Genomic DNA, 10,100 nt, shown 5'->3' with positions numbered 1-10,100 from the left:
TTTTTTTTTAATTATAACAGTTGGGACCCGATTTCCGGTCCGGTTCGGGACGGATACACTGATTTTTTTCCGAAATTACCGATTCCGGTCCGTCCCGATTCCGACCCGTGGTGCCCGGTTCCGGTCCGTTCCGGTCTGATAGTCCCGGTTCCGATCCCATTGCCAGCCATAATGTGGGGGAAAGAATGAGCAGCAGGAATCCTACTAATTGAGTTAAGGAAGCAAACCTCTCCATTTTCACCGTTGATGCAATAGAAGTTCTTAATGCAATATTTGGTGGTGATTGGTGATGACATTCTCGCTCCTATAATTGGAGTTGATAGTACTACTTATGTTAGAATAAGAGCTCTCGCTACAACATGTTATGCAGATATCCTTCGTTATACTTTAAGATTGTATATATCCTTACCATCAATATTTTGGCATGCGTAATTCCTTAAAACTAATGCCTGTACACGTGACTTCATCTCTATAATTTACCAGACATTTTATTAATATTTTTTACCAAAAATTAAGAAAAACCCATTTTCATAAAATCATCCACCCATGACCCAAACCTTATTGGTGACCCAAAATCCAATACCACCGTCGTCGAACTTAGGAGTCCGCTCTATCTTCTTCTTCTACTTAGAGTTTTAGGAAAAAAACACTTGTATCCCAAAAAGAGAAACTATCTACAGATGGCTACCCATTTGCTTTCATACCTCCATTCTTAACTACTAATTCGTGTTTATTGCTTGATACCATCAATGTATATATATATATACTGTGATGGTATCAAAGAGGAAGAGACAATGCTTTGGTGAAGACATTACTCAGTTACTCTTTGATACCATTAGAGTTTATATCTATTTACTGTAAAAAGTCTGCTCAATTACTATTTGATACCATTAAAGTATATAGATACCATCAGAGTTTATATATACTCCGGTGGTATCAAGGATGAAAAAGTTATGGTATAGTGAATAGAACAAGGGACCTTAATGTAAATGAATTACGGGACCATTTCTTTATCTCTTGTCCTAAAGCAAAGTTTTTATGGGAAATGTTTGCTAGTGTAACTGGTGTGTAGGGGCCTTTCTTGCAAGTAAAGGACATTATTTTTAAATGATGAAATGTAAATTGTACATCTAAATTGAGATCTTTGTTAAATATTATCCCCGATTTTATAATCTGAAAAATTAGTAAAGGGAGAAACAAAGTAAAATATGGAGGAGAAATCTCTAATTTCAGCATGATATCAGAAATCAATAGAAATATTCATAATCTCGACGTGATTAAATACCCTTGGTTGAGGTATATTCCTAAAGATTGGCTAATGAGAGTTAAATTCTTTGAGAGCTACATATATTTTAAAGTCATCCACCCATGACCCAATTATGACCCAAACCTTATTGGTGATCCAAAATCCAATACCTCTGTCGTCGAACTCAGGAGTGCGCGCTATCTTTTTCTTCTACTTAGATTTTTGGGAAAAGAACACTTGTATCCCAAAAGAGAAACTATCTACAGGTGGCTACCCATTTACTTTCATACCCCCATTCTTAACTACTAATTCGTGTTTATTGCTTGATACCATCAATGTATATAAATACTGTGATGGTATCAAAGAGTAAGAAACAATGCTTTGGTGAAAACATTACTCAGTTATTCTTTGATACCATTAGAGTATATATCTATTTACTCTGATGACATCAAGGAGGAAGAGACAATGTTTCAGTAAAAAGTCTGCTCAATTACTATTTGATACCATCAGAGTATATATATACACCGGTGGAATCAAGGATGAAAAAGTAGTGGTATAGTGAATAGAACAAGGGGGCAGTCGCGTAAATAGTTTGGGCCGTGAATCCAATCAGGATAAATAATTTGGGTTGAGTCTAATTTGGATAAATACTTTACTTAATGGGTCTAATTTGTGTAGTTTTCCCTAGATTTTCCTATTGTTATCTTATTTTCCTTTTAACTGTATTCCTAATTACTGAAAATTAGAAGAGACATTACATTAATTAAACAAGATTACAACTAATTAATTAAAGGGTAGTTCTAAACCCTTGCAAACTCTCTTATTCGACAATTTTCACATGTTCTCCGTTGCTAGTGAAAAATTAAGGTCGAACTCAATGCGCTTATTATTACCCATAAAATCGATCACTGAGGAAGAATCTGACACTTCGATGCCGGGAACAACACAACCATCTTCATTGATGAATACTGTTATCTCCTTATGATAATTTATTTCTTGATGATTAATTTTATATCGTTGAAAAGAATTTCCAAAAAACACAACCAATTCAATGGAAGAACACCTCAGTAATCGGAGAAATTAAGATGAAATTGAGGACTTTGAAACAAAAAGTTACCTACACAATTGGTAAGCATATCAACGGAGGAGGATGAGCTGCTGATGCTTAGATCAAAGGGCGACGGGGATTCAACTGTGAGCACCACATTCAATGATTCAATAATGCCATTCTTTCTAACTTGGAGGTCAATTCACCGACAACAACGAAATCAATAAATTTGTCTTTATTTTTCTCCCCAAAACTTAATTGGAGTAGGTAAATAGGTTGGTGGAGAAAGTGAAGATGAATTTTTTTATTTCGGTGCCGCCGGTGAATTAGCCTCTAAGTCAGAATAGTACTGTTGAGTCATCAAATACGGTGCTGGCGGTTGAAGAACCGTTGCCTTTTGATCTAAGCCTCGAAAGCATCAACAACTCATCCTCCTCCATTGGTATGCTTACCAACGGTGTAGGTAATATTTTATTACAAAGTTCTTAATTTCATCTTTCTCCGATTGCTGGAGGTGTTCTACCGTTGAATCAATTTTATTTTTTGGATTGTTTTCAATGATATGAAATAAATCATCGCGAAACAAATTATCGTAAGGAGATGACAATGTGCATTGACGGAAATAGTGTTGTTGTTTCAAGCACCGACGAGTCGGATTTTTCCTCAGTGATCGATTTTATAGATAATGATGATTGTATTGAGTTCGACCTTAAATTTCCACCGGCACCGGAGAACATGTGAAAGTTGTCGAATTTGAGAGTTTGCATGGATTTGAAACTGTCATTTAATTAATTAATTATAAATTTATTTAATTAATGTAATTTCTTCAGTAATTAAGAATAGTGTTTAAAAAATAAGATAATAGTAGAAAAACAAGATAGAGTAGACTTCTAGGGTCCTACATTGGTGGTATTGGTATAATTATTTTGGTCACTAAGAAATAGGGTTTGAGTTATAATTGGGTCATGGGTGGGTAATGTTATGGAAGATGAGTGAGTTTTTAAATTTTGATAAGAAAATAAATTAAAATTTTAGTAAATTATTGAGATGAAATCACGTGTCCAACCATTATTTCAATGGTAAAAATTAAATAAAAATTTGAGTAAATTGTTCATACAAATCTGATCTTAATCCCTCAAAGAGATAATATGACTTCTTTTTTCAGATTTAAGGTCAATCAGTCTTAATAATTTTCTAAATAAGGTCATTTCAGGATTTATCCATGATAGGCTAGAGGTATTGATGTCAAATCATATCTCTACTAATCAATTTGAATTTGTCAAAGATAGGAACATTATAGAGAATATCGTACCTGCATAGAAAATTATAATAGATACATTAGAAAGAGGAGTAAGATTGCTAATATAGTCTTTAAACTAGATATGAGAGGAACATATGATAGAGTGATCAGCTGAAGATTTTTGATGAAAGTTCTTAACAAAATGGACTTTAATAATGTATTTTTCTTAAAACATTTGGAGACTAGTTGCTAATAATTGGTACTCTATGTTGATTAATGTCGAATTTCTGCTTTCTTTACTCTACTAAAGAGGTCAAGTAAGGGGATCCCTTATCCTCTTCATTATTCATTCTATCTAATGATAAGTTTTTTTCAAGGGCTCTGAATAACATATACTCTTGTCCATATTATAGGAGTTTTTGTCTACCTAAGTGGAGTGAAAATATTACTCACTTGGTCTATGCTGATGACACTACGATTTTTTATAATGCTGACAGATTCTCTATAAAGTCTTTGATGAAAATTTTATAGGTCTATGAAAGACAATCAGGGTACAAGATTAACAAAGACAAAGTTGCCTTTTTTGTTGTTGCGTAATATGACTTCTTAAAGAGATATTCAACTGGTATAAGAATTTCCAGGTTTTCCTAGATGAAAAACGTACATAATAAATTACAAGCTTAGAAAGAAAATTATTATCTTTAGAAGGAAAAGTTGTTCTCATCAACAATGTTCTACAGAGTATCCCTATATATTAACTAGGATAAATTAGTTAACTAGTCAAAATCTCTAACATGATTATTAAAAATATCTACATTTTAAAATAATTATTAAAAATGTCAAAATGTCAATTTTTTAGCAAAGAAAGTGTATCCTAATATACTTTATTTACCTTCCTTTTATTTCTCAAATTTGCCCTATTTTTTAAATTCATTACGTGTAAAAGTTAAAAACAAAGACCCCACTACCCACTTTTCTCTCTCTAATTTTTTTACTCAAATTCTATCCTTTCTCTTTTTCTCTCTCTCACAATTTCTTCCATTATTCCATATCTTCAAGTAACTTAAATCTTGCCTTTTCTAAATTAAATTCCTCCATTTTTTCTAATAAATCTCAGAAATCATTCAAAAGATTTTCAACCATTGTCAAAGTGAATTTGACTGATTTGCGATTGTTTTCATTATGAAAGAAATTTTGAAATAATCGATTGAGATTTCGAAGTGAATTGGATTGATTTCGTTGAACTTCGAGATTGTCGATGAAATACAAAAACGATCAGGGTATTCATTAACTGTTGGTTCTTTAATTTGTTTAGAAGTGATTCGAAAATGCCTATTGAAAAAGTGATTCGAATTTGGATCTGGATCGTATTTTGTATGTTGGATCTGAAGATCTTCATAAGTTACTATCTGAATATTGGATTTAAAGGTTAGACAATCACTGAGGTATTCAATTTGGGAGTTTCGGATCAATATCTCATCTAAGACACTTTCTGGACGGCATCAACAATTCTAGTTTTCTTTTCAAGGAATTGATGTATTTTTGCATCTTTCTCACATTCAGAAGGATCCAAAGGAAATGCAAGTACAGAATCATCAGCCATATTTCAAAGTTAAAAAATACATTTTTTAATCTGTAATCCGTTTGGGATACAAACATTGAATTGTTTTGACTTTTTTTTGTATGTTGGATGCTTGGAATACAAAATAATTTGGAATCTAATTTAGTAGATGTTCTATAAATTAAACTTTGAATACAATATATTTTTGGAATACATAACAGATAAGAAATACTTTTTTTTAAATACAAATTTTGATTGTAAATTTGTATGTTTTGATGACTGAAATACAAATTTTGTTGGAATTTTAAGAAAGAATATACATTTTTGAAAAATATACAAATCAATGTTGTATCTTTTCTGAATGAAAACAAGTATACATAAGTATATGGATACAAATATGTTTCTTAATAACTACAAATAAATTTGGTATACCTATTGGAATGAATACAAACTAATAAAGAAATACAAATGTCATTATACAAATCCAAACATGAAAGCCACAATGAATACAAATACACATATCATAATTCATACATATTGGAATGAATACAATCAATTGCTTTTGAAATTGTAACTGATGAGAATTTTAAGTGATATGTTTCTTTTTTAAAAAAATATTATATCCAGATTTTCTCCTCTCTATTATTAAATAATTGTATTCTTTCAAATCAAACAAACACTTTTTTTTACATAAATCAGAAGAATAAAAAACTAAAATATTGACATTTTTAATAAATATTGAAAATATTGATAAGAGGTTCCATTAAATGCTAAAATATTGACATTTTGAAAAATTTCCCTAATAACTATATGCAATGATTCCACCAAATGTGTGATTCATGATCTACACAAAGTGTTTGTTAGATTTCTGTAGACCTTCAAGGAAGGGGGCAGAAACAAGCACTAGATTACTTGGGCTAAAATTTGTCAATCTAGGATGAAAGGAGGAAAAATTTCTAATTTCAGCATGATATCAGAAATCAATAGAAATATTCATAATCTTGACGCGATTAGATACCCTTGGTTGATGCATATTCCTAAAGATTGGCCTATGAGAGTTAAATTTTTTGTGAGCTACATATATTTTAAAATCATCCACCCATGACCCAATTGTCACGCCCTGAGCCTACACCCTAGGCGGGACTGGCACTCGAGAACCATGGTTGGCCTCAAGCGAATCCTTGGCCTGGCTTACCTACTCAACGGAAGACTTAATTCAACAAAGACAAGTTTATGTAATAAACTGGAATGTTATAATGGAACATTCAACTTGGCCATTAAGGCAAACTCAAGTCTTAACATAAGATAATGACAAAGAAAAGACTAAAGAACTAATATCTGACTGTCTATGAAGCCTCTAAAACAACTGAGATGGATGTCGGGACAAAACCCACGACATCCTAATGAACTAATAAAATAACTGAAAGCAATAAAAAGGAGTCCTCCAGAATGCAAGAAGGCTCACCAACTGACTCTGGAGTGCTCACTGGATCAACGATGTGCTGGATGTCGATCCTAGTTACATGTGTCTGCATCATAATAAGATGCAGGCCAACTGGCATCAGTACATTGAATGTACGAGTATGCGAGTTGGAATTCTAAACACAACATAGGCTTGAAAGGAATCTGAAGAACTTACTTGGCTCAACTCAACTCAACATAACTGAACTCATTTCAATATAAAGCATTTTAAAACAAGTGCAATATAAAAAAAAGTTTTTTAAAACATGATGTCAACTCTGTGTGTATGTAAAGATACATATAACTCTGAGATGTATGTAAAAATACAAATAAATGGTGTATTTGAGAATACAATTACTTCTGTGGGAGTTTCTCTAACCGACAACCTTCACGTAAGAGCTACTGTGATGATACAACGTTTTGCCTCACGCTGCCAGAGCCGTCCTATACTTTCCCGAGGGTATAGAACCTGAACTACTAAGTGGATCCATTAGTCTATGCTAAAAAGCACTAAAGGAATCATCTAAAAAGTATGACCCTTTTCTACCCATGATGGCTACATGGTTTATGGGAGCTGTGAGTTGTCTGAACTCTCCCCCATATCGGTGCTCAATACATACTCCTAAAAATATGATATTAGCTCTTATGTTTAAAACATACTTCTTCCTGTGATTTGAGATTAGTGCTCAAAAACTTAGCTCAAAGGCTATCTTGGAAATCAAAGTTTCCTCTCTTGCTTCTTTTAGAAAACGATTACTCTTTTCTGAAAACTAGCCCGAAGGCTCTTTGGAAATCGAGGTTTCCTTTCTTGTTCAAATGTGAAAACATTTTAAACTCTTTGGGAATACATAGTCCCCATATATTTTTGAAGAAATTAACTTCAAACTTTACTCTTTAATCTTTACTCAACTTGAACTTTAAGTCTTAAAACAAAGTTAAAACATTTGGAAAACTTTAAGAACTTCTCTCGACCTTACTCTTACTTCTCTTGAGTTTGATCTTAACTTTCCTTGAATTGGATTATGGATTCAAGGTTCATGATCTCATATTTATGGATGATTTCATGATGTTTAGATGTACCTTAGAGTGTTGGAATCAACTAGAAAAGATAGGTACATTGCTAAGAAACAAGTACTAAAAGGTGGGAAAGAAATGGGAAAGGCTGCGTCCCTGGCGATCTGAGAGGCGCGGGGCGCAAAAGGGAAAAGTTCAGAGATTGCCCTGGGGAGCGCTGGCTGGCGTGATGCCTCACCCCTATCCTAGGTGTTTGGAGACTTTTCTTGCTCCTTTTTCATCTCTAAACCCTCTAAATTTCAATGGTTCTTTCTCCAAACACTTAGAATCATCTGTACCCTCAATATACATCATATTCTACTCGAAAAACACAACTAACAACATGAATCAATCTCAAGAAAACTCCAACAACACAATCCACAAGAATTCAAACAAATTTCATCAAGAACTCAAGGATTTACTTTCAAATCTAATTCTTTTTTTTAAAAAATAAAAATAAATCATATTTATGTATGCTATGTTGAAATTTGCGATAAGAGTATAATGTTAAATTTTTTGTTTTGAATTTATAACTTATGTTATATTTTCAGTTTTATTTGTTTTAGTAATATTGAATTCAAATTGCAAGTCATTTTTTAGTTAGACTTGATAGATTATCTTTTTGTCAAACATTTTATAATTTATGACATTTTATTTATATATTAATCTTTTTATCAAACTTGCATTTCACGATGTTCGTAGAAACTTTATACTTTTAGTTTTTATGATAAATTCAATTGAAATATATTAATTTGAAAAAATATAAATCAATTATTTTTTCATAATATTAGTTAAGAACATATGTTAATTAATTAATATATTTTCAAAAAATAATATATATCTTAAATATTTAATATCATTTATATAGTTTCTTAAATTTTAGTGTAAATTTTAAATAATTAATTTTTATTTTTTAAAATTTAATATAATATTATGATTGCAATTGTGCATCCAAACAGAACATGTGTAATTACATTGTGACATCCAAATAGGACATGTGTAATTACAGTGTAGTTACACTGTGGCAACCAAACAGGTTAGTGTAATTGTTGGACTGTGTAATTACTAGACTGGTAATTACTACCCTAGTAATTACACCAAGTCCAATTATCAGGTGGTTTGCAAACAGACCCTAATTTTGCTCCAAATTATTTAAATTTCAGTCTATTCTGTTCTATTTCCTTTCAATTCTAGTTTATTCATTTCAATTCTACTCACTCCAATTCAAATTGTCATTTCAATTATAGCCATTACTGATTTCAATTTTGACTCATTCTCATTTCAAGACGCCAATTCAGTCAAATCTCAGCCATTCATTCAAAACAAAACCCAAAAGAGTTGTTAGGTCGTGCATCAAAACCTGGTTTGCTAAAAATGGGGCGCGACACCACTGAATGCATAGTGTCCCCTTACGGTAATTATTCCCCTCTAATACCTAAGGTTTAAAGGAATAGATCATCTTGGGATAGAACGATTCTATTCATCAATTTATTGATAAAAAAACAATGGTGTCAGCGAGTCACTCAATAGGAGAAAAGTACACGAATATTTAATTGTGTAGAATAAAAAGAAATTCAGAATCTTCATTGTTTTAAAATGAGAGGAAATTCCTCTATTTATTGACAACAAAGGATAATGTGAACAAATGCTTATTGTGCCTTATCGGAAAGGTCACAAACTTTTATAAAATTCACATTTTTTCATAAAAGTCGTAACTCTTCATAAAATTTGCAACTTTTCATAAAAGTCACAACTTTTCATGAAAGTCACAACTCTTCATATTTCATTCACACCTTTTTAAAATCCAACAATGTGTACTTCAGATATCAATTCAAAGCTCTAATAAATGACATTGACCTTCAATATACATTGTAGCACCCCTACACAAAAAAAATGATTAACTCAAATCAGCAAAGGTATAAAGTAAGATTATCGAGAAACAGTAGACTAATGCATGCAACAATGCAGTATACATAGGATTAACGGAGAAGCAGTCACAATTCCAAAATTAAAAAGAAAATTCTCAAGGTATAACTGTTATATATGCATCTAAGTCAGCTAACTCACATAGTTTGGCCCAATATTTCATTTTGGTACTAAATGGTTAAACTTAAGTTTGGTCTAGTATTCCAATCTGACGATCAGTTTCTTAAGTAAGTTCAAAGGGGGGCTAATATTTATACATATGGAATATTTGAGGGAGGCTTAATTTGTAAGATGGTGGTGATGGTTGTGAAATTTTCTGAGAGGAGGGAGAGGCTAGTTTTGGAAATAAATAAAATAAAAAGGAATCCTGATTTGTGGTGGCGCCACGTAGGCGGGCCTAAGGCTCTTTTATATATATATGATTGATTAAGAAGATATATATTTGATCTTCATTCTTTTCATCATTATTTTTTAATGCAAATGTAAGTTTTATATATAAACACATTATTCAATATAAATGATCTATCGTATTTAGAACATAAGGGATAAATTGTAAATATGGAAC

At 31.8% G+C, this 10,100-nt stretch overlaps 1 protein-coding gene across 1 annotated transcript in view; it reads left to right on the top strand.

The window, feature by feature from the left end:
- LOC125843977 (uncharacterized) overlaps positions 1–10,100 on the top strand; it is a 621,631-nt gene that overhangs the window by 558,287 nt on the left and 53,244 nt on the right. The window lies entirely within an intron of this gene.

Source organism: Solanum stenotomum, chromosome 11 (genome assembly GCF_019186545.1).
Source record: "Solanum stenotomum isolate F172 chromosome 11, ASM1918654v1, whole genome shotgun sequence".
Taxonomy (NCBI): Eukaryota; Viridiplantae; Streptophyta; class Magnoliopsida; order Solanales; family Solanaceae; genus Solanum; species Solanum stenotomum.
The sequence above is the reverse complement of the archived record's forward strand: the minus strand, read 5'-3'. Positions and strand labels throughout refer to the sequence as shown.